The sequence below is a fragment of the Hyposmocoma kahamanoa genome, unplaced genomic scaffold (assembly GCF_003589595.1).
Source record: "Hyposmocoma kahamanoa isolate Upper Pololo Valley unplaced genomic scaffold, ASM358959v1 88, whole genome shotgun sequence".
Lineage (NCBI taxonomy): Eukaryota > Metazoa > Arthropoda > Insecta > Lepidoptera > Cosmopterigidae > Hyposmocoma > Hyposmocoma kahamanoa.
This window is the reverse complement of record NW_020654466.1, coordinates 1,330,168-1,357,044: the sequence shown is the minus strand read 5'-3', so window position 1 is coordinate 1,357,044 and position 26,877 is coordinate 1,330,168. Positions and strand designations below refer to the sequence as shown.

At 36.5% G+C, this 26,877-nt stretch overlaps 1 protein-coding gene across 1 annotated transcript in view; it reads right to left on the bottom strand.

Moving 5' to 3' along the window:
- LOC113236020 overlaps nt 1–26,877 on the bottom strand; it is a 242,628-nt gene that overhangs the window by 96,115 nt on the left and 119,636 nt on the right. The gene's annotated exons all lie outside the window — the stretch shown is intronic.

Below are 26,877 nucleotides of genomic sequence, written 5' to 3'. Positions count from 1 at the left end.
CTAGGACATACGAGTTTAGTAAACGAGTGTTATGTTTTAGACACCAGTTGCCGAGCAGTTAGCGACAGCCTTGAGTGGTTACGTTGAACCTAGGTTATATGGCCTCCTACTTACGTATATACTTACATACGTTCGCCGTGCAGTTTACATGCAGTGAAGGGGGGATATCGCGGTCTTGTTTTCGTACTAATGGGTCTAAACGACATTGTTATCTATGAAACTTCTAGTACCTACCTAGTTTGGTTAGGTTTATAATAATGTGTCAGACGACCACACCAATTTACTTAGGTCTCAAACTAAGGTATTACCTACTCGTAATATCAAAGAACAATGGCAAAATCATAGTTAGAAGAATTTGTTAGCGTCTTCAAATGTCCTAATAAATCTGGAAATAAAATCATATTTAAAAGAAACTCTAATGACTAACTAATAGGTAACCGGACTGATATCTCCAACTATCAGTTTTTTAATTTCTAAACGTTGAACGACATCTAGGCGCCCAAAAAGGAGTTTCAGTACCGACGTATGGATATGGTCCACATTTAGTTCACGTAATCTCAAATTTACTGATTGGACCGATTTGTAATAAGCTAATAAAAGACTAACTACTTCATTATAAAAAATAAAATCGATAATTTCTTCTCTAAATGCTCCTAAACATGGTAAAACTAACAAAACAGTTCCCAAAATCGATTATAGATGGCACGTTTCACAAAAAAATATTGGTATCCGAGTTACCAGTGCAATGGTCAGTGGTATGTCATTAATTAACTCAGTTTTTTTTTGTTGTGGCTTAACTTCATGCCTTTTGACCAAGCCAGTATACAAAATAATTTCCTCTGATCTTTCGTCACGTCACAAACCTACGGCACTATTCAGCTTCTATTAGCTTCTGTAGTTTATTTTGATATAATAATACACCAAATATATTTTATTCAATTACGTAACACATAACCTCCAAAACTTCAAACTGGAATATCTTTAATTCTAGACTTTTTAGAATAGTAAATCCAAAACAAAAGTTGTTTAGGAATTTCAACTCTATATTTTCACACATTTTTCATAAACAGACGCATACAAATTATGTCAACGAAAATGTATGTGGGAGTTCGCCGTTGTCCTTTATGTTGTTTTACTACCATGACATTATTTTTGTGAAACGACGAGTACCTACTCCACTAGTTTGTTATAACTATTAATATAAACGAAGAAATATAAAAGAAACAAAGAAGCTGGTTCGTGTTCAATTGAATCGGAGGAAGTTTTCTTTGTGTTTGATCTTTGCATTAATATAGGAAATGATGAAACTATTTTTCCGGATTTAAATCACGTATATTTGTTTTTTCAAACAAACCGACGTTTCGGGTTTCCCATGGTCACGGTTGACTGAAAGAGTTTTTTGTGAAAAAGTTCCTGCGGTTACCTATCAGAAGTCCGAAATGACATTTTCCAGAAACATCGTTTTTTCTTATAAACCTAACTTAACCGAACCTAATCGTGTCTTTGCGATAAACGTCTAACATATCCTGAAAGAACAACAGTTTCGTTATAATTCGGTTTTCGGGGTAATGTAAATTCGAACAAACGTTATTCGGAAAAAATAAATTCGAGTTTGTGATAGGTTTCCAGTTCGTCCAGGAAAGTACTGCCACTTTATCTGTTTCTGCCGCCATGCAGTAACGTGGGCATTATTGCGTTCCAGTTTTGAAGAGTGCTGGTGAAATTACAGGCACATGGTACTTGTTGACTTATGTCTCAGAGTGACGGGTACAATGGCAGTGGCCCTCAGAACTGCTATGAACAGGCGTGTCGCTTATCATCAGGCGAACGATTTGTTCATCCCATCACTTGGTATTGTAAAAAAAAACTCACGCGTAAGGCAGATTTCCCTGAGGAGAATGTTAAGAAACATATACATTATGTACATTTATCATTTACAATATTTATTTCAAATATGATAGATCCAGGCAACATGCAAGAGCTAAACAGTCATTACCATGGATTTTTGTCATCCAAGTACGCAGATGCTGTTTAGGAATAATATACATAAGTAGTGTAAAGGTTTTTGTAATGACATTTTGTACAATAATCATTTGACATTAGAAAGAGACTTAGTAACATAACACATTTAACAATATAAGATGTTAAAATTGCTATTAAGTTTATTTTGCGTTGAATTAAATATTGAGCAATTTAACCGCACGGTTGGAAAGGTCAACTGTTTTAACTTAAACTCTTGTAAATTTACCACATCGTCACCTTTAGCAATTCCTGCGGCCGTAGCATGGCAATAAATGTGTGATAAACCTCCCGGTGACTTAATTATTCCAGTTAATAAAGCCATGTTGCCATTATAATTTGTTTTTATTGCTAATCCTCAATCGGTAAGATACTGTACTAGAGTCATTCGTACTTTTGTATTTTTGGTAATGAACTATTGTATATTTTGAACAACAAGGATAACGGCATAAAATTGCGTATATAGCGGTCTTTGTCGCTTAATCATCGCCGCGAAAATGATGAACGATAAAACAAAAATTTTTCTAGTTTCAGGTTATATATATTTTACATTATTTTATTATGTTATATATTTTTTTTTATAATACCAAATTACAGGACGAACAAGTCGTGCACCCGGTGGTAAGCGACACGTCTATCCATAACAGTTGCAGTGCCATTTAGAGCTTTAAATCGCAAAGATCTTATGGGCATTGCCACTGCGACCGTCACCCTGAATAATTTCACCAGCACCCAGTATTATGTGTATATATGTATACACATAACACAACGAAACAATGAATATATTTGAAACCAAATTTCTTAAACCAATAATTTCACGAAATTCAACCGTTAAGTGGCCAGCTCGATCATGTGATTTAACATTGCTGGATTATTTTTTTGTAGGGTTATGTTAAAGACAGAGTCTATACGGAGTCAATCGAATTGATTGCAGCCTTGAATCACAAAATTGGTGATGAGATTGATTAAAAGAACCAACATCGGTTTAACTGTGGTCGTGGTGAACATTTATCAGATATCATTTTTCATTCATAACTGCCAAACCTTACTTTTTTTAATACAATAAAAGTTTGAATCGTTGTCATCTAAATGATAATGAAATTAAATTACATATAATATATATATAATAGCACGGGCTCGTGCGCCCATCCGGCTCGGTGTGTTGTCGTCCACATAAATACACGAAATTAGACCCGCCGCGGTACCGACCCGACACGCGCCCGACCTGCACCCGCTCTCTGTTTGTTTCACGCTTAATGATGTGTGCGATCACATACTAACTACAGCCCAAGCCCTCTCATTGTTAGAGGAAGCCTGTTTATTGGCCTAAACCTTCTCTTTAATAAAGACCTGTGCCTAGCAGTGGGACTTATAATGGGTTCATGAACTGAACAACTTACAAGTAATTAACGTCACAATTAGCTAAGACTATTCAACTTAGAAAAGCAGAAGTTCAACATTTCTAGATAAGCGTTTCTTCAAATTGCGTCAATTTAACTGTAAGCTAATACTTAACTTACTCAACAAGTTAAAGTTTAATTCTTCTTTTCCAGTCATCAGGGAGAGGTTTTTGTCTGTAATCTTGCTAATGCTATCGGAAGAAAAAGTGTCTTGTTCTCAACAAATAATAATTTCAAGCGCTTTTTGTCTTATTTCAAGCGTTTTTTTGTTACATTTCAAGTGTTTTTGCCTATTTCAAGAGCTAGTCTGTTTTTTACACAATTTTGCAATGTTAATTGACATGGGGCAATGAACTTTAATAACAGTTTTATACCTAAGACAAAAAGTAATGCGTTAAGTTATTTATCACTTAACTGCGTTGCCTTGTGTGTTATTTATAATCCATAGACAATATTCTACATTTATATAGTTTCTAGAGTAAAACAAAACAAAGAATTATATTTTTATTAGATATAATAAACTGACTTTAGAGTGTTGCTAGTTTTTGATGAAATAAATTTTTATTGAAGGTGAAGAGGATCTTACGTATACAAGGAGAGTACATGATCAAGGTAAATCGTATTTTTTAATAATTGAATGGCATTAATTTGAACATAAATAAATAATTAACTAACAGTAAAATTATGGAATTAAGGAGAAGACAAAATATAACATCGTCGTCTTTTCTATAATTAAGTACTTTCTACCCATCATGTCTGGCAAACATCGCATAAAGCGATAAGGCCGCCCATTGTACCATTGCTTATTTTTTAAATTGTTTTGTATTTGTTTGTATACAATAACAGTTAAAAGTCTTTAATGAACCAAACACAACACAGTGCAATAAAAATGGCGACATTATTTTTTTAAATGACATTAGTAGATCTTAATTATCGATTCGTGATTTCTATAATTTTTTTTATAATATCAAGTGACGGGACGAATAAGTCGTGCGCCTGACGGTAAGCTACACGCCTGTCCAATAACAATTGCAGTGCCACTCAGAGCTTAAAATTGCAAATATCTGAGGGGCACTGCCACTGCGCCCATCACCCTGAGACATAAGTTGACAAGTCTCATGTGCCTGTAATTTCACCAGCACCCCTGCCCTTCAAAACCGGAACACAGTAACGCTAACATTAGCGCTTGGCGGCAGAAATAGGTAAGGTGGCAGTACTTCCCTAGACGAACTCTTTCACAACGAGCTCTACTGCTACTAAATATATATATGTATAACTGTACAAATAATGTAGCATTGCAAATTAAATTAAAAAAAAAACATTATTTTTTAAAGTCTGTAACAAAAAAAATACAGGACCGAATACAATAGAGTTGGAAACACGATATTATCTTTTAACATCTCCCCGTTGTGTAACAATAATGGGCATGCGTACCAGTGTCACCATGGTAGAGTTGTAGATAACTGATATTTTGTAACTGTTACCTGTTTGTGTTTTGTTAATTGCAAAGCGGGGCGTTTTTTTTAAGAAATGTTACATCTCTATGTGTAAGAAATTGACTTGTAAAATGACTTACTGCTATAAATTGAAATAACAATACTTTTCAAAGAGTTTAGAGATTATGTTATAACTTACGATTGTAGATATTTATGCAGAAGATCTCAGCAGTACATTGGCGGAGGATACTTACCTGAAAGGAAAAGAAAATATAGTTAGTTTTTACTAAACATTTTTACATTATTCGTCCTTCTTACTGAGACATGATATCGCAAATATCTAATATAATTTATCATTTAATTATATTTTGTTCATATTTTTTAATATGCGTAACACAATGCAACAAATTAATAATAATCATAAAAACGGTGAGATATGTATATTGCCCTAAAAATTTACAAAAACATGCCAGATGCCTGAGCAAAAACGACAATTAAAACATATTCACAAATGTGATTCTCACATGTGGTTTATTTAATACCTGTAAGTGTCACGAACTGTATACGTTTTTACAATAAGATTCCGGAGCATATATTAAGTTTATCATTTCCTAAGTTTGAAAACTACATTAAAAATATTTAGATCGAAAAATCATATTACAAAATTGAAGACTATGTGTTAGATAAAGATGTATGGAAAGACGACACGGCTCCAGAATCCACACAAATTTGATTCAAAGTGTATTCCATAGCATTTAAGTTTATTTGAAAAGACCAAGTCCCTAGAGTTTCTTGCTCGTTCTTCTCAGGGAGGTCAGCGTAGTGAACGAGCAGTAGCTTAAATGTGACGTTTTCAAGTGTAAATTTATTTTTCCTATGGAATAAATAATCTTTGACTTTGACTTTGTCACTATTCACCACATTGATAATTGTTTTCCGTAATTGGTGCGACAGATCTGTTGGGTAGCTTTTAGTCGTTCTTTTGTTTGTTCTGAGCCTTCTTTAAATTACATTTTCAAGTAAGATTTTCATATGTATACGAAATGGTAACCTATCACAAAAACGAAAAATTTTTTTGTCCGAAATAACATTTTTTCGAATTTTCATTACGCCGAAAACCGATTTTTTTTCATTATAACGAAACAGTTGTTCTTTCGGGATATGTTGAATGTTTATCGCAATGACACGATTAGTTTCGGTTAGGTTAGGTTAAGTTAGGTTTAAAAGAAAAAACATTTTCCTCTCAAAATTACTTTCGAGGTTATGAAATTTCGACCAAAGGTTATTTCTGGAAAAAGTCATTTCGGAATACTGATAGGTAACCATACGAAATACATTCCTAAAGCGCTTACAACACTACAAGGCACATATTAAAGAAATAAATATAAATTTTTACATGATATCAAGTGACGGGATGAACAAGTCGTTCGTCTGATGGTAAGACATATGCCTACTCATAACAATTTCAGTGTCGCTGAGAGATTTAATTCTCAAAGATCTGAAGGGTACTGCCATTGCACTCATCACACTGAGACATAAAGATGACAAGTCCCATATGATTGTAATTTCACGAGCACCCTTGCCATTCAAAACTGGTACGCAGTAATGATTACAATAATCCTTGGTGGTAGAAATAGGTATGCTAGTCTACTGATGGCAAGAACTATTTTGCAAGGAGCTCTATTGTTACCAATGGATTGTCCCTATCTAATGACCCGGACGATCAGGGTGAGCGTCCGGGCCAAGCCCTCCGCCAGTGATAACGAGGCGTCTCACGGGCGTCTCTGGTGAACCCGGACTTGTGTTTGGACTCGCTGGGGTTTGTGGTGAGACACAACGAGTAGTGAGCATGGCTACAGCTCCGGTATCTATCTGGAAAATAGGGAGGGTACTGTACGTGCACCATGGCTCACCAGAGGCACTAGCCTCTTGAGAACCAGATGAAGGCAGTGACAACGGTCTGTGACAACCCTGTACACTGGCTGATCTGGAGTCAGAACCTGAACTTAGAAAGTTCCTGTGCATGCACAGATTGTAGTGCCCGTCTCGTATACCCTAAGGGTCGGTAGGGAGGGTCACCATAATCAAAACTAATATAGAAGATGGGCTGTTACTAATAGATTGCATGGTATGTACAACAAATGTAGTTTTTTTTCCTGAACATAATTTACTAAAAAGTATATAATTGTAGTGAGTATAAGTAGACTAGTAATATAATAAAAAATCTTTATACAGTCAGATCTATAAGAGATCTATAATAATTATTTCTCAAGTAACCGGTCTCAGAGGATTTGTTATCAACAGTACAAAAGTATCTAGTACGTATTACCGACCCAAATTTGCCCAACTCTACGGTATGTCGGAGCCACAACAAAACCACGCAAATTAAGCGACAGTTGCTTCCAATTTAACCTTTGACACATTTAAATAGAGTTTACATTCCTTTGATATGATGATGTAATTTTCATTCATTCATGCACTAACTGCAATTTACTATTTAAAGAACCCTTGTTGCTTTCAATTAGGGTTTGAATTGGCATGTGAGGAGTGTATTCTTTAAATTTTAACGCATTCCTGTACACTAGTGTTGCAAGTTGGTAGTGTGACTATGATTAAAAATGTTTCGTATAACTTCATATATTATGGACCTTTAATTTTGATTATCAATGCACACAAACACAACAGCAACTTGAAATCCCTTTGATCTGACTGAGCAAAACAGTTGAAAATCTGAAGGAGAGCCACGTCGGCAGAATATACGAGGTTTTTTTATGATACCAAGTGACACGCCGGGACGAACAAGTCTTGCACCTGTTGGTAAGCGACACGCCTGTCCATAACAGTTGCTGTGCCACTCAGAGGATCTGAGGGACACTGCCACAGTAATGTGACTCTGAGACATAAGTTGAGTTAATCGGTAGTTTACGTAGCAGTAGAGGTCCCCGTGAAAGAGTTCGTCCAGGGAAGTACTGCCATCTTATCTATTTCTGCCAGCAAGCAGTGATTTGGACATTACTGCGTTCCGGTTTTGAAGGGTAAGGGTGCTGATGAAATTACAGGCACACTTCAACTTATGTCTCAGGGTGACGGGCGCAGTGGCCCCTCAGATCTATGCGATTTAAGCTCTGGGTGACTGCAACTGTTATGGACAGGCGTGTCGCTTACCGCCGTTCATCATTTGGTATAATAAAAAAAGGTCACGTAACCTCATAAGAGTATCCTTTTCGGTTGTTATTGCATTTCTAGGAATAAAAGCAAGTCACCTAATGGAGAAGCACATCTGCAAAAAAAACCGCCATTTTGGCTGTTGATATAATACTTACGGATTTAAACAACTGGCTAACATGATATTTTACAATGGTTTAAAATCTAGCACTTTAGAAACTTGTGGGCGTGGACACCGCAATTCACAAAAGTTTTATCGCTATCGGATGAATAATTAAAAAAATATTTTATATAAATACCATTTTGTATGATTAATAAACAAAAGGGGTACGAGTTTAGTACCCTATAGTACCCCTCCTACATCAAAGGACTCGATTATGTTTTACCTCGACCTGTTCCGAGTAGACTTAATTGATGAAGGGGAAGCCGGTTCGATATAAATAAATATTTGCAACTTTTTGTTTCAAGAGCGCTAGTAACACGGTTTACTTTGGTGTCTATAAGCTTATATGGGCGATGGCTTTGTATGGTTAGTATATACACCCGGTTTCTTTGTACACGAGAATGGATGAGAGAATGTATAAAATTATATAAATGTTATTTTTACTTAAACAAATAATTTTATACATAAATTAAGGCAATGCAGTCAAAATAAGAATACGTAATTCATCAACCCATTTATACGTCCCAATGGTGGGCACGGGTCTCCTCTCAAACAAGGGTCTAGGTCATAGCCCGCTACGACGGCTCAAACGCGGGTTAGGAACTTCACATATTTTCTTAAGGGTTGTGATGTTTTCCTGTACCTCGGTATATTTCAAATTATATTTTGCATATAAATTCCGTATACTAAGCAAGACTACAAAGGTTCGGTCTACAAAACAGCAATTAGGCTAATCTTAATGTATGGGTGTAAAACATCGACACTTTGGACACTAACGCTGAAGGAAGAACATAAATTATTAGTAGCGTAACAGAAGAATTTGGGAACTGGAGTGCCAGATTCAATAGAGAGATAGAAGAGCTAGTGTCTGAGGCGAACATAATTGGGGAAATAAAATCTGCCCGACTTCGCTGGCCTAGCCAGTGGAAAGAATCGGAAAAGATCGAGCTGCAGAAAGAAAAGAAAAGAGCGTATTTGGGGCAACCTAGGGTCATCGTCCAATGGGCCGTTAAATATATGGAAGGATGGAGTCACCAAAGACCTAAAGGAGTTGAATGTGTTCGAATCATCGACATCATAACTTTGGGCAGGGCTCCCGCGCCAACGGAGGGGCGAGTCGGTTGTCCTCCGACCCCCAAACGAGTGAGGCCGTGCAATGCAGGCTCCGGAGTCCCTGTCCAGAGCCCGCTGGTCTCACTAGGGGATCAGGCGAGCAGCGAACTGCCTTCTCCTTCTCCCCGTACGTCTGCGCCGGAGCGGGTGCGCGTCCGCCGCCAATTAGATTACGATGTCGAAGGTTCGAATGGACGGAGTTGCCATAAGACCGACAGAGAGGTATTGCTACTAAATATTCATACATTTAGGTATTGTAGCAGGCTGCATGGATTGTATTTAGAACTGTCTAAATAAATGTAGGTTTATATATAGAATTGTATAAAAACAAGGTTGTTGTCAAATTAACATCGAGAGAGTTCTGGACAAATCTTTAAACTGAATTCGCACAGTAAATCTTTATTGATGAATATATTCCTCGTTTCTTATTAAAAAGTACCTCTCGCAACGCTACAACCACGGCTACGCTCCCACAGTGTTTTAACTTAGAAATTAAAAGCACTGGAAGACATAGTTTTAGTAGCAGTAGCACTACTTGTGGAAGAGTTCGTCCAGAGAAATACTGCCATTTTAACTATTTCTATCGCTAAGCGGTAATGTGAACATTACTGTGTTCCAGTTTTGAAGGATAAGGGTGCTCGTGAAATTACAGGCATATGGGCCTTGTCAACTTATGTCTCAGGTTGACTATGACTGATGACGCTATTTAGATTCGAAAAGTTTTTTTAATCATTGTGATGCTTACAATTGCGGTGGTCTTTTTATGTTTTATGTAATAAATAAGTTGTAAGTTATTTCTTATTATATTTATATTTGTGAGGATCTGAAGCCGTGGTAGCCTAATGGTTTGATCTACTGCCTCTCAAGTAGAGGGTCGTGGGTTCGAATCCGGGCTCGCACCTCTGAGTTTCTCGTAGTTTATGTGCGAACTTTAATTTGAAATTTATCATGAGCCTTTCGGTGAAGGAAAACAACGTGATGAAACCGCTCGTCGAAGAAGGTTCACAACCCTCGGAAAACGTGTGAAGTCCCCAACCCGCATTGGGCCAACACGGCGGACTATGGCCTAAACCCTCGTCTGAAAGGAGACCCGTGCCCAGCAGTGGGACGTATCACTCAGTTGTTATTACTGTTTAATTTAGTTATTAGCTCTTGGTCTTCGTTTTCCGATGATTTCATTTTATTAGCCTATTATATCCCACTTCTGAGCAAATGCCTCCCCCAAAAGACCTCCATTGCTGTCTGTCTTTTCCCACCACTCCATTTTAGGTAAAAAAATAATTGTTTTGTAAAAATAAAACACGTTTATGTTAGTACGTTTGTTACTTTCCAAAACATGTTTAATATTATTACATCTACCTTTGATTCTCCCCAAATATATGTGCATATCCCCTGTCTTTGATTTCCCCACGTTACTCGTTAGTGAGTTCCCCTCGCGCAGTGGTGCTAGTGGTGCCACAAAGTGAGCAATAAAGATTTAATCATCGCTATACGACTTAGATGGGACTGTTTTTGATTGGTAATCATTATCATGCGTGAATTGACTCAAATACGGTTTCTGGTGTGCAAGCAGGAAGTATTATTAAACTATGCAAACTGACTATTTACGAGATTTAAATATGTAAGACCGATTACACACGGCGACTTCTAGAAGCGATGCAAACGCGATAAATCGCTGTAAACTCACCGTTTGTAACCACTCTAATAATTTAGTTAGCGATTGTGGATGAAGGCGTGGGTAGAAGTAGACCTCAATCATATTGGGTAATATCCTTGAAAATAGTCGGATTAAAAGTATAGTCTATACCCCTTAGTTTGCTAACAGATTGACTGAATGTTTGCAGTTATTGTGTGAGGTCGTAATCAACTTCATGCATTCGAAGTTTCGATTGTCACTCTGTTAGCAGCCTTAGGGCTTTTTTATATTGAGTAGATTGATCATTGTGAAGGACAGTGTTAATCGAACTTAACCTTTAGCCTGTGAAACAAAGGTTAATTTTATGATTGACATCCCTACACAAACTGGAAATAATGTAATTAGAACTTGTTTATTTAAAAAAAATCCGGCCTCATAAGTTTGGTGAAATATATGTACTTGTGAAGTTTTATTGAAATCGGTTAATGGAAATTGGGTGATATTCAGTAAACCTGTTCATAAAAAAAAATGTTAATCTTTAAACAGATGTTCATCAAACATAGGTACGAATCATCTCGATTAGATTAGAGCTTTGTGCGAATCCGAGATTAGACAAATCTAGAAAACTCGGACACAGTTTGGATGTTGCTTGTACACTAACGGCCGCGTAAGTACGTCAAGACGTGTTTCGAGGAACAGAACGGAACGTCAATTGACAAACAGGCGAGATGGCCATATAGGATGGAAAAAAATAAATGGACAGGTCGCGGCGGCGGCGAAATGTTAGTGTCAATTTAAGTTTTGTTTATGTTTGTTCGTATTCGTGACGTGATAAATAATCTAATTTATAAAAATACCGTTTTGATTTGACTTTGATAAATGGCATTATTTCATTTGAAACAAATTCAACTGATGTTTTGTTCAGCCTAAATGTGAATGTAAATCCAGCGTCAGTTAACTAAACATTCTTGAGGACACAAGTTGCTCTTGGTCGCTATCAACAACTGAGCAAATTGTTCAAGATCACAGTCGCTATCACTTAAAAATAACTTCCATTTTCACATGATTACACAGTACAATCGGTCAAAATTGGATCGCTACTGTAGATCGAACACGTTCAAAATCCGATTTGTCAAACCTATGGATCAGATATTGAAAGCACACAATTGTCACTGCCATACAAATGTCAGTCTAAAAAGTGTTATATCCCACAGATGGATTGAAACAAAAGATTGGAATAACGATCCATCGATCGGTTATTGAAATAGTAAAAATAGAATTTGGATTGATTATTCAAGCTCAGATAGCAAATTATGGATTGAGATTAAATATAGAAAGCAGCCGTACGTCCTATTTGAATCCGACAAAAGTCGAAAATCGCTTGTACATCTAGAGATGAATAATTCTTGTGACATTTCGTATCGTCATTTCTCGGATTCGGAACTGTGGTCTACTCCGTCCGTCCGACACCCGTCCGAAACAATTACTGTCCAATAATTAATACTTGACCAAATTAAAAGATACGTGATGCGGACGTCAGACGGAGGACGGGAACAGACCCCCTGGGAGCCTTTTTTTTCCCCTGGGAGCCTACCACAACCACTTAAAACAATATTACTTTAACCTTACATTGACTTTTCGTACCATAACGCGCTTAAAGTAAGCTTATTGTAATGTTAAAACTATGATGTTTTATTGGCAGCTTTGTGATTATTCATTCACGCAGTTCGTACTATGACGCGACTTTAACATTAAAGTAATATTGCTCTTTTGTCAAATTCAGCAATCTTAAAATAGTTACACGGATGCAATGGAAACAATATTATTTTCAGTTTTATTGTCTTAATATTGATTTGTAATGATTAAAAGTTAAGTTTACATATATCGCTTCAATATTTTGTTTATTTTTTTATTTAATAGCAATTAGTAAATAATTTTTCGTTAAATAAAAATACGCGATGTTTATTTCGTAAAATTATAACAGCGCCATCTATATGCTCCTTGGCGAAACTAACAGTTGACACGAGACTATAGTTCCGAACTCACAACGTGGCTATTAAGACTCAGCTTGTTTTATTTATTTTTCTTCATGAAAATGCGGAATAATTATTGAAAACAACGTAATTTTAATAGATTTCATTATTGCATACTTTTCTTTTTTGGCAGTTAAAATTCTCTAAATGTAAATAATATACGTACTTTGACATTATACTACGACAGGACGATTCGGAACATCAAAAAAGATAGAGATGGCATTATATAGTTCACATAGCGTTATCTCTTTCTTATTTGTAGTAAGGAATGGACAATATTGGGAAATCATTCGTTCTTTCAATCACTTTTGCATTATTACATTACTTGGTTGACAGACATTACGAATCGTGGTACGAATATGAGTAATATTCATTGATTTACAAATAAATGGACGACGGGTCTAATACAAAAACCACGAAAAAAATGTCCCAAGTGAACCTATTTAAACGTAGTCATGTCAAGGAATATGAAAAAGCTAAAACGTTGAATTTAAATTGTAATGTCATTGCAGTATTGTCTAATTTTGCTTGCTTCGCTGTCAGTCGAACAAACGAAGACTAGAGCGTGAATGACGCTCTGTATTTGATTTTAACGACCTATAAGTTCGGACACTTTTTAGCACGGACCCGACGTCCATAGAATTGTAAGTCAATGGTAATATTATAATAAAGTTACGTTAGCTTACATTGAAATAAGACTGTTTTTGGAAAGGTTATGGTAGCCCCCAGATACGAATCGGATTTAGTGCGTAAATAATAGTTACAGAAATCAATAATTTTGAATTGATATTTTGAAGCCGCTCTATTTCGAGTCAGCTCTAATTTCTTAAATTGTGAACAGGCTTTCATCAAAATAAGTTAATCGAGGTAGGGAGGTACATACTTCCCCCTCACATCAACGTCACGCTCGTATCACCACAAAGAGGGCAATAAAGATGCAATCAGCTCAGTGGACACCCGTGGTGAATGCGCCGCGGCTAAATTAAGATATTATACAAAAGTGATTGTGTAGATATTCCTGCCTTGACAGGAAAGGAGCTTGAGTTCACTTGGATCTTTAGCACTTTTTATTTTTCTCCCGATGTCGACATCATGTTAAGAAACCAAATTCTCATTTTCATTAATGTTATCGTGAAATAAAACCGAGAATGTTATAATTAACAATACAAAGATTGAACACTAAGAAAATTTCTTCGATACGGATGTATTCGAACCATAGTCTTCAACATACTCAACTGAGTTACACTGAACGAACCAGATCTTACGAATTTTTCTATGTACTTGTTGCAGATCTTTGTTCTTGATTTTTAACGACTTTTCTGCGCCGTAGCGCCATCTGTGAGAAACCTACGAAAGTTTTTTATCACTCGAGAATGTCCTTAAAAAGATTGCATGATGAGAAGAATTGTCTTGTATGCAAGGATTGATAAACGTAAGTGAAGCAAGATGGGTTAGCCAGGATCACGTAGATCGATCGGATTGCCGCTTAAATGAGTTTGTTACTTTGTGAATGTTTAAATTCTTCCTCGTATGGTTTGAAATGGAAAGACTCGATGATATTTCAATTATTGAATCTATTAAACACAAAACTCTCAGCGGTCAATCGGTGACAAAGAGAGAGGGGCCTTGAGTTTGCCGACTTCAATTAAGAATTGAACATACTAATGTTGCCAACAGTGAAGACAACTGTTAAGAATAACCAGTTTATTTTTATTCCTCATATTAATGTTATGTTTATCACTATTTTTAACCGACTTCAAAGGAGGAGTTATGCAGCATTTGTGAACACATTTTGATGATTCTTTTTTGTTGGAAAGAGGGTACCTAAATAGTGATCTCATTTAAATCCCAATCTAGGGTTTGAATCCAGTTTCGCGCCCTTTCAGGTAATCGATGTCAATAAAACTTGGCAAATAGACGTATTTCCACGTACTTTCGAGGTCGGTTTTTTTAGTAGTCTATACTGAGATTGTTATATATATAAATACACATACAGCTCAAGATGTTGAAGTGTTGTTATAAGCACTCTGTCGAGTCCAAGTTCTTACAACCTTCTGGGAGCTTTGAGGCCCGCTATTTAGCGTATACGGGTTAAAAGCGGTTTAATAAATAACTCAAGATGGAGCTGGGTAAGGTATATTGTGAGATGTGGTGAAGACAAATGGAGCAAAGCGATTACGAATGGTGGCCAAGAAATGGTTACAGAAACTTTTTATTATTATTATTATTATTATTACCGTTTATTGTGTGTATTATAGATTAATACAAAAAAGTGCACGGGAAAGCGTTAGTAGAGAATGTAAGGACGCGGGGAGCGGTAGCGGAGTGAGACGCGCGGGGTGCATGACCAGAGACGGCATTATAAAGATGGTATCAGTTCGGTCGACACCCGCAGTGAATGCAGTGCACTGGTTCTGACGTCATGCTTGACTGACACGGGATATAATCAGGACTAAAAAGGGTACGGAAAGTTGGTTAGATAGGACTTTGGTAGAGTATATTTTAGTCGCTTAGTCGTCGAAAACAGGCGACTTTTACTTTTGAACGTTATTTAAGACACAATAAAACGTGAATATCTATAAAAACGATACACTCAACACACATACAATTATTTCTTATGCATAAATAGAACGGACATACTCAAAATAATGGATATAATATAACTTTTCTATCCCTGTACTTTAAGCTGTCATTTATAATTTTGTAAATAAATCTGTTTGTGTGATTTGTTAAATTGACCTAAAGGTCTTGCAACTGGGCCATAAACCATTACAAAAAAAAAATGGTTAAAATATAAGTGGTACTTGGCCACTTCTGTTCTATCTCTGGTTTTTTGTTTTGTAGTATTTGAGTTTGTTGTCACGGTTTGTTAACAAAATATACATTAAATATTGGTTGTGTTTCATTAAAAAAAATGTATTATGTGCAATCATTACATAATTAAGTCTTGAAATCTTGTACCTATTGCTTACGCCGTAATCGACTTTAAGAACCCTAATAAGGATGTGGTAATATTTTTTTTTAAGTTGGTCACTATAGTTTAGAGACCATGTTTTGGGAAAACAAAGATTATTATAATTATTAACTTTTTTTATGATACCAAGTGAAAAACGAACAAGTAAGTGACACGCCTGTTCGTAACAGTTGCACTGCCACTTACTTTAAATCGCAAAGATTTGAGGGGTACTGCAAGAATGCCTATCACCCTAAGTTGAAAAGTTCTATGTGCCTATAATTTCATCAGCACTCTTATCTCATTAATTCATTCATTCATAGTAACGTTTGATATTTAATTAAATAAGAATTACACATAAAATAGCAATTAAATTACCGCCTTTTAACATCATTAAGTCGATGTTTATGAAAAAAATCGAAATTACACAAAATGCATATTTTTTCAAGATTTTGTGGCAAAACAGGAACGGATGAAAACGAAAAATTGAATAAATCAGTTTAATAAATGAAAAACTTTTTAAACAAAACTTACAAAATGTACTAGAAGGCAAAGTCTAGAAGTATTAAGTAGTAGGAAATGAAAAGTAATGAAAAAATGAAATGACTAATTTTCAAATAAGACCTGAAATAAAACAGGAAAACCGATCAGACTTTTGAAAAAAACCCTTCCTTTAAAATTACTCAAAATGATATAATTATTAATACAAAGACCGAACACTCAGAAAAAACACTCAGAAAAATTTCCTTCGATACGGTCGGATACGAACCGACGTCTTCTTGCATGCCGTGCCAGACGCTATACCAACTAAGCCACGGAACGAACCAACGGACCTCACGAATTCTTCTATGTGCTTGCGTCGAGTCTTTGTACTTGGTCTCTCAACGACTTTTTAGTCGTAGCGCCATCTATGAGAAATCTATGACAGATTTATCACCCAGTTAGTACCTTTACAGCTACCAGTCCTGGCGAGAGATGTCGCTGTTCACTGTATTAATTAAATTTTTATTGAATTGATATTCAATTATTTTTTGTGAAATTACTCCACTAGTTTGTTATAATTATTAATACAAAGACCGAACACTCAGAAAAAACACTCAGAAAAAATTCCTTCGATCCGGTCGGATTCGAACCGACGTCTTCTTGCATGCCGTGGCAGACGCTATACCAACTCAAAATGACTTGAGCAGTATCGAATGATGAGATGTGAGAGAGTAGGAATGCGACTTGGTCCCTCTACATCTCCCCTCTTAAAAAGAAAAGGAACTTGAATTATAAACTGTTATTTGTATTTAAAAACATTTTGATATTCTAAGACTGAAGTAATTTAAATAGTAAAGATGATAGCGCTTTCTTAATACAATAATTATTATAAAAGTAATCAGCGGCCAAAATTGTAAATGAAAAAAATCTGCAAAATTTTGAAAAAATGGAAAAGAAGTTTCTGATCGTACGAGTCCGTTATTATTGCACGAATTTCAGAATGTAATTTTTTTGAACTTCAAATATTTTATTCAGTATGATAATATACAGGTAAGGTGCAATAAAAACTTAAATATTAGGAAGTAAAACTAGGATTTTTAAATTATATGAATAAAATTGGTTGAATGGCTACGCTAATGCGTTGGGCAAGGTAGCTGCCGGCCCAAGGGTTTCCCAGACAGTCTATTAGTGTTTTAGATAAAATTTTGTACAGATGAAGGGCACTGGGACCCCACGGACCAAGGGTTTCGACTTCAAAAGCTGTAAATAGGTAGTCGGAGCCGAGATTCTGGTACTTATTACTTTTTATTCTTTCTGTGTGCTGTAGAATGTAATTTCTGGAATATTTACAACACAAATAAAAAAAATAACGCATATATAACTTGAGGACGTTCCAAAGAAAGGCGAGGTCAAGAGGACCCTTCACCCACGAGCGCGTATTGGGGCATTGATGCGAGTTGTTGAGTGGAAAGATGTGTGCCGGGATCGCAGTGAGTGGAAGGTTGCGTTTTTGCCCGCCTGATGGGAAAATGAAGTATAGTATTACGTATGTATGTACAGAGTGTTTTTTTACACAGAAGATACAAGGAAACTTTCTTAGAAACCATTAGGTTTTTTTTTATGAAAACAATTTTGGCATGGTAAATTTTTTGGTCAAGCGTGAGTTGTCCATAAAAATTAACAAAATTGATCAAAATTCTTTTACTGCCGATCGACTCGGTTTCAAGCAAGAATCATTTCATTGTACGGGACGAAAAAAATCGAGACAACATAAGTTGGTCAAATTTCACAAAAATTTTTTCATACAAAATGAATAAAATTGTCAAACGTTTTTTAATGCTGATATAGACTCAGTTTATTAACCTCAAATGGCTTTGGTTGACTCCGCATTAATCACTCTGGAAAAAAATATATAATTGAGGATATATACTGATCACTATACGGTGTGAAAACACCATTCCTAAGAATGTTCACGATAGAAAAAAAAAACACACACACCTCGAAATTTTACAAGAAAACCGCTGTATTCAATAGGTATTTAACATACACCAATGAATTTTTTTCAACTTAACTAAATAGAACACGTATAGTATACTATATACATTAATAAATATAATTAAATAATAAATGTTGAAATAAAGCCAGTGTCCCTGTCGCTCGACCCAAGCAAAATGAACCGTATTGGTACGGGAAAACATTGAATTCGAGCTGAGATTGTATCGACACTTGAACATATCATTTTTGTGACGTGCCGCCATTTTGTAAACAATTGTTCTGTATGGAATTACAAGTAAATAACTTTGTACGAAGTGCCAAACGCAAACAATCGCTTTTCTTCAAGCATAATTGTTTATATAAAACCGCTCACGGTGCCTGATATTTTGGAAAAACTTTCAGCATTGTTTAAAAGGACTTTGCGTCTCAAATTGTTGTTGAACAAGAGTTTTGTTACATGAAATCGTGTCTTCGTGGTTAAATCCGTTTGTTTGTAAACGAATTATTATAATAGGTTCCTATATATAGTATCATCATTTATTTGAAGATCATTAAATTACTTTGCAGGTTTCCTTTACGATGTTTACCTTCACCGAAACGCTTAGGGAAGCAAGTCCAGTTTCGAACCCACGACCGTCTGTTTGAGAGGCGGTGGGTCGAACAATTAGGCTACCGCGAATTATTATGTCAACAGCTTGATGGTCTCCTTGATGAAAAGTCATTACCGTCGTCTTTTAGATAGACATCGCTAAGTGTGGAATAATGTCGCTGGTTATTTTTATCCTTCAATCTAGTATATAACAGTATTGCTGTGAGGTAGAAATACATAGAAAACAATATACTATGAAATTACTCCTTAAAGTATAGTTTATAAACATTTATATTCAGGGTAAACTTAAAAAACGCTACTTACGGTATGTTTTCAATAAATAAACACCGAAATCACCAGCCCAAACAATAACACACACGATTGTCGTGACGTAGTTTTGAAGTTGTTTATTTTTTTAAATGACTGACCCAGGCAATAAAAACTTTATGGTTTGCTAGAGTAGTTAACGAAATAGCAATTAATATTAGTTCTTTTACCTGTTATAACTTCGATATCCGATAAATCGGTATAAAATCATCACCGGCACCTCCAGGTGTGGCATGCTTCCAGAGACGCATGAATCGCGCAACGCTCTGTGGCGGCATGCGTCCACGGCTGCATGTATCGCGTGAGCAGTTACGTCACAAATTTGCCACACAAGACACCGTCGCCACCTCCGCTGTACATTGCGCGCAAATGAGTGTCTTGTCTTGTGTTGGATATATCCAACAGCCGTTCCGAATTTGTGGCCTTACCTTTAAAATACCTCACATATCTACTATGCGGCAGAAATAGGTAAGATAAAAGATAATTTTTTCACCACGGGCTCTACTGTTACTAAACTTTAGCTAGTCTAACCAGATGTGACTGCGGTGCCACAACACTGTCCATGCAGCGCTTGCTATTAAGCCTCTTGTGCCCTAATATGTGTACGAGGGAAGATCTCTACATGGCCACGTATACCACAGTCAAGGTAACAATAAAGTTAATAGTCTTAAAATAAAAGAAGCCTCGACACGATAAGAACAAGAATGAATATTAACAATGTCACAGTAGTACTAGAAGAGCAGGTCCCAGGTCTAGGCTTTCTTTATTAGACCAAACTGTCAAGTTCAGTAAAACATCGTGACATTCAATAAACTTAAAATTACAATTGTTAAAGCGACATCTGTAGTCAGCTTTGAGGGTACCTCTGTGAGTGGAAAAATAAATTTCTTACAGATTTATTTATTTATTTATTTTTTTTTTTTAACGCACACACTCAACATAGCCCCGCACTAGGGAAACCCTGTGTCGCGGGTGCCATGGACACACATATAGACAACCACAAATTACACCCAAACTCACGAGAGAAATAAATGTAGGCCATACAAACATTTCTCCCGGCCCGGGAATCGAACCTGGGACCTCTGCGTGGCAGTCCGGCATGGTAACCGTTCGGCCACGGAGGTAGTTAAGATGGCGCTACGACAAACAAGTCGTTAAAAATCAAATACAAGGATCTGCAATAAACACCGAAAAATTAGCAAGGTCCGCTGGTTCGTTCCGTAGCTTAATTTGCAGAGCATCTGACACGGATTGCTTTGTTATAATAATTATAACATACTAGTGGAGTAAATTCATAAAAAAAAATTGAATATCGTGGTAGTAAAAAATCGTGACATCATTAAACTTAAAAAGTGACATAATCAGCAAAAACAAAGCAACTCGAGCAGTCAGTCACTCGACGTCCGGGACTCCGTCGGCCGGGTCAGCCAAACACAGCAGGTCAGTGTCAGTAAAGTCCACAAGTACAAAGGAGATTTATTCCTATTAACCTCCTTTATCACGTTTAAAGAGGGGTCTCTTTTGATAGGACCATTGATATAAAAATACTATTGTTTTATTGTACACATAAAAAGTGGACAGCGCAATTGGAAGCAGATTGACGTAACAGAAATAACAACAAGCAAGAGGGGTCATTTAATTATTTAATATCATAAACAGAAGGGGAGTACGAGTGTCTTACAAATCATAAGACTTGAAACAAACCGTACAAGAAGAGACATATGGTTGAAAAAAGCTTGTAAATGATATTTTTTATTGTATAAGGAGTGTTTCAGTGGATGATTTTGTGTGGCATTAGTTTTGTTTATGTGATTTATGGTAAATTCGAACTTTTAACACGGTAGCAAGTCCACGTATGCGGTAAAGGCGTGAGAATCAATCGACTGAAAGGCTAAGAACCTGTTTTGTGATATATAGACATACATATCTATTTTTGCCGCCTAGCGTTAATATTTATGAGCGTTACGGAGTTCCGGTTTTGAAAGGTAACCCTTACAATTAAAATAAAAACAATTGAAGTACCTTAAGCCTCGATTACTACCAGAACCGATGTCGTCAAAACTCACACATTCTCAATTTGAAACACTACGAAATCTTTATAATGATTGGTCGTAGGTTCAAATTTAAAACGAATTAAGAAATACTGGATTGTTAATATAATTTAAACTTTACCCTGTTGGCATATCGTTGAAAGTTCGATATCCATTATTGCAAATTGTGATGTTTTGATTTTATATTGAAATTTCTATCAATGTATTAATAACTGAACGATGACGAATTTGAGATGTTTTCTTAGTTCTAGAAAAAAGAAGCGATCATATTTCAGCAGTATAAAGTTTACGTTCGTTTTTTGAAATTTGATTTAAAAAAAATAAATTAAAGAACACCTAAGGATGATATGAAACACTGCCATAGATTACATGTGCGATCATCATTTTTGCAATCCCTGTTCCCGCCGATGCATATATAGAATTTTTCTCAAACAACTTGAGAAAATAATAAAAGACTAAAGAGAAAATGTATTATAGAAAAACTATAAAAAATATTAATCAAAATTAAAAGTAATACTTCACATGTTAGGACGATTGGTGGTTAAAACAAAATTTTATTATTTTTTCATATTCAGGCGTTACTTTGCGGAAGTCCATGTTAATAACAATGGAAGTAAATTAATTTGATATATTAATAATTAATTTACTTCCATTTTTATTAACATGGACTTCCGAAGATCCATAGTTGATAAGAATCTTTTTTGAACAACATTAGGCTCAATTTATATTCCGGTGAAACGCAATGGAAGCGCATTATTGTAACGATATTGTACATAGCGTAATGAATTTTATGGTTAATTGTGTAACGTACAAACTAGATACGAGGCAAAATCTTCCACGGAATGCGGGAGCATTCTTGAGCAAGCGCGAGAATTCCACGGAAGATTTAGGCTCCTATGCTATGTACAATATCGTTACAAAAATTCGTGTCCATTCCGTTTCCCGGCAATGTAAATTGAGATTTAATTTCTATAGAATAGAGAGGTGATACAGAGAGTCCAATTTATAGTACATCTCTATAGACAGAGCAGGTATTTTTAGGTTGAAGACATGAAAAATACATTTACAGAGTCATTTCGCAATATTAGCTTTATTATCACTGCCGTTTTATGTCTCAATGCAGTGTCTATATAATACTAGATCGTAAAAGATATGTACTTACACGAGTCTTGCGTAATTGTATATCTTACTGTGTTTTATTGACAATTCACGTTTCTCTACTTTGAAATTATTTAATGATATTTGTATTGTATGTTTTTGATGACAAATACGAAATAATTTAACAACACGCTTTCTGGTAACTGGTGACTTCCTGAGCGCCGAGACCATCCGCGCTGCAGGCGTCCGCCTTGATGTGCCAGTTTTACTCCCTGCATCGGTATCATTGCGGCAAAGACGTAAGTGCTCTGGGTCTCCATGGTCTTTCCTCCTAGCTGAGCACCGGCCGTATCTTTCGGCATGCAACCCTCAAGGACATTGTCTGCCGGCCGCGGGTAACATGCCCGCTACACTCGAGCCAAGCGGCGTGTCGCGAACAGATAGCAAACGCCCGGACGGAATGATTCATCCCTTCGAGTATGGGCCGGGCACTGGTGTAGGACGCCATCCCATCTCCAGCACACCAGCAACAGGGTTGGCTCCGCAGCTGAGTTAGCGGAAAGAATAAAAAATAATAACTACCAGGACCTAGGCTTCGACTACCTATTTATAATTACTTGTGTTACAGTTACGACAAAACTCATTAAAAACCCTAACCATGGAACTCCTAAGAACAATCAGAGCTGCAAAGAAAACTAATAACGTGTTAACTATCATCGAGTATATAACCAGAAATAGAGACGAAGTGTCATTCAATTTGTTTGAAACTATTCTGCCATATCATTACTGTGACAACTGCGCTCCGATTGGCTAGCCCGAGTTCGAAACAATTGACGGGTGTCGTCAATGGGTGTCGTCAACTGTTTCACTTCAAATCGACCAGTTAACTTGAGCTTTGCTATAATGGACGAATATTGCAATATTACATATTGAATATTTAACTACCGATGAAATGTGATTCCGTTTGTTTTGTAATTAGATGTTTTTCTATTTTTCCCACACCACCAAATAGAACAGCAAGGCATTGTTAGAGATATTATCTTTATTACAAAAAAATACAGAATATTTTTTGGAATATACGGAGATGTACACACAGGTCAGTAGTTGGCCTGTCTATATTTCAGTGCAAACGAGAGTTGATATTTATAAGAGCTGTATCGCTAACTATTTCTGGTTATATACTCGATGTTAACAATATAAAAAAAAGTACGTTGTAGCCTTGCAGGTCAACAAACTGCATTATTGTTGCTTAGACGAAGTAGCTCAATTATTTCGCTTTCCCAAAGACCCGAGTTTGAGAAACATTATAACGAACAGTAAGGGACTTTAGAAAGGGTCTTTGATGTAGTTTACATAACTCAGCAAAAAGCCGATCTACCGGATGTAGTTAGAACGTTCGTTTAGAATTATGTTAAAAAGAAATTGATGTTGAAATTACGTATAAAATAATGAGCTAAAGGATTATATATTTATAGCTTACAGGACGTTGAATTTTTTACGATAACGCTCTATCGCGATAAAGCTAATTAGTGTACTAGGTTAAAGTAAATTAGGCAAACATGACTCAGTAGGACGAAATAAAAAAATGCAGAAAAAGAGAATATTATTAAAGACATTCAGAGATCCCCCACTCTAGCGTGTTTCGAGTGTTAGCGTCTTGCCAACGCACGCACAACGTCGACACCAGACGTCCTCGCGGCTCGACGCGACGCCAGCAGGACGCGAGCGAACTGGACACGTTCGCTCGCGTACGTGTTAGTTTGAGCGGGACAGTCCCGCTTTTAGGCTTCGTCGAACAGAACACATAACAATGAATTTTAAAAAATGGCGCGAAAGCGAACAATATATGAAGTCAGCCAACCTGACATCGAGCACGACCACACAAGGATCTTTTTTAAATTTTCGTTTCATTAAACAATTTCAGATCTTTTTAATTTTTTATAATCATTCCTTTGTTTTTTTAAACAATAATAAATTTACAGGCGTCCTGTTCTGAGGGAAAAAAATAATGGTCGTGTTAGGTATACGTCGCGCTGGCATTGCGTCGATGCCACGCGGATGTTGTGTCGACGCTGTGCGTGTGTTGGATAGACGCCGGCGCTCGAAAGTCGCTTCTTCTTCTTGGCGTGTCGACTCTGACGTTTATATTTGTGAGGACCAATACTTAGCGACTGACATAGCATTATCAGTGGCGTTGTACAAGTCCTCGTGTGTGCAGGTGTAGGGAGATCGCAGGGCAGGACAAAAGATCACACGAACATGCGCTCTCCGAGCTGTAACCCCACCCGTGCATGCACTCTTTGCCTATTTAGGAACTTCCAAGTTTGCCAAAGTAGATCATGCCTAGGAAGGAGTGACGCCGTGAGGTATCACTCCTTCCAGATACTTATTTGGGCCTGCTTAGTTTCCACAACCAGAGGATATACTTCTTTAATGAAGCTATAGCGACTCTAGCCTCTGGATTACCGGCACGTGATGATGTAATGGGTGCCGCGGGTCAGTCTCTTTTTTTAAGCGTTCCAGGGAGCTAGCCACGTCTCTTTGGATGTCCGGAGGGGCAACACCAGCCAACGGGTACAGCATACCGACAGGGTTTGGTTTCAGACAGCTAGTAATAATTCGACATGTGTCATTTGATCATCAGTTGAAAGACGTGTGGCTAGTGTGGTGGGTCCCTAAAGGACCGAGGCGGAAAGATGTTTGGGCATTTAAAAAGCCGTTTTCTGATTTGTCATTGTGGTAGCAGTGTGACATCCGGTACTCAAACGATATTGTATCGTTTTCATCTACGCACGTGTCGGTATTTTTCTCGGTACAAAATTCTACAGCACCGCTTGTGACGTCGCGATACAATGTAGTCTTCGAGTAATGATGACATTTTGGCGTGTTATTTTTGTTTCATTATAATGTCTTCCTTCACCGGCACTGGACAGTTGACAAGTCCCATGTGCCTTTAATTTGACCAGCACCTTCAAAACGGAAAAGCAGTAATGTGTTATAGGTACGTGCTTAACGGCAGAAGTAGGTTGCTGTACTTCTCTGGATGATTTTGTCACAAGGAGCTCTACTGCTACTAAATATTCACGATCGTACCTAACTAAGAAAGATAAAATCGTCGACATCTCAATTAATCTTTCTCCCATTATGCTACTGCTCAAAGTTTTACTTACGACTTTGAAATCTCGTAGACACGCCGTGTAAACGAAACGACAGGTCTAACTACGAGAAAACGCCGTAGCAAAGGAAAACTTGAAGAAAAATATTTGATAAGATTTGTACTAACATTACGGATTTGCTCGATGTGGAATTAAAACAGATAAGAACTTTCGTTTATAGAAAATCCGTTGTGTAATGTCGACGATAATTTAATGATGACCCACCGAAGACGAGGCTTAATGCCTATAAAATAAAAATGGACTGAAGACTTGGCATATGCCTATTTGTCTAAAACTAACGAAAGTAAAATTCACCAAGACTTGGCTGTACGGATTCAAAAGCTTTTTCCTTTACGGAAAGAATTTAAAAAACAATAGCAACTATAATTGTTATCTAAAAAAACGCACACTATATTATGACAATATAAGTACCTATTAATAATTTTTAATTAAATTTATTTCCTGAACATTATTACCTACGTTTGTACCTACATATTTCCTAAAGTAAAAGTTTAAATGTAAAAGCCGCTAAAATATGAATAAAAAAGTTGATATAAACAACATTTTAGTGGTTTTTGAAACATCTATAAAATATATGCCACGCCGATCACGCCACCCGTCGATCGAAAGACCATCAGACACCGCCGACGATTTTACGACTGGGGCACTTCTCTAGTATGAAATATCTGTTAAGAAATCGTGATTCTTTGTAAAGATTTTCTGCGAGGAACTAACAAGGAATTACAATTGCAACGTATATTGGCAATTTGAATAAATCTGCAATAGAAAACCTAATAACAACACATCGTTGGACCTTATTGACTTTTGGAGAGCGAAGCAGACTTAGTTAGGCCTGTTTTGGTTCTTTGCAAAATGCTTTGCAAGTATAAATTTGTCGAAGCTCAACCTTGAAACTTAGTTGGGTCAATGTTAATAATGTTTCTCTTTTAATATAAATAATATTTCTGTTGTCACCAGCAAACGTGGTTGAAACTGATGTATTTCTTTGAAAGTATCGGAAGCTTTAGCAAAAAAGTTTAAATGTCAACCTTAAAATACTTCGAATTTCTCATCAAATAAAACGCAACATTATCATAGAACAGTTTTGTTTTTATTTCAAGTAGAATCGTCTGGTAGATTCTGAGAAGTCGTAATTTTGGTGAGCGTCTGCAAATATTCTCTAGCGCCGCCATTACGATGCGCGAGTCTTCTGGCATAAAGTATGACAGCTGTCAATAGAGCCTCAAATAGAATCTTTAAT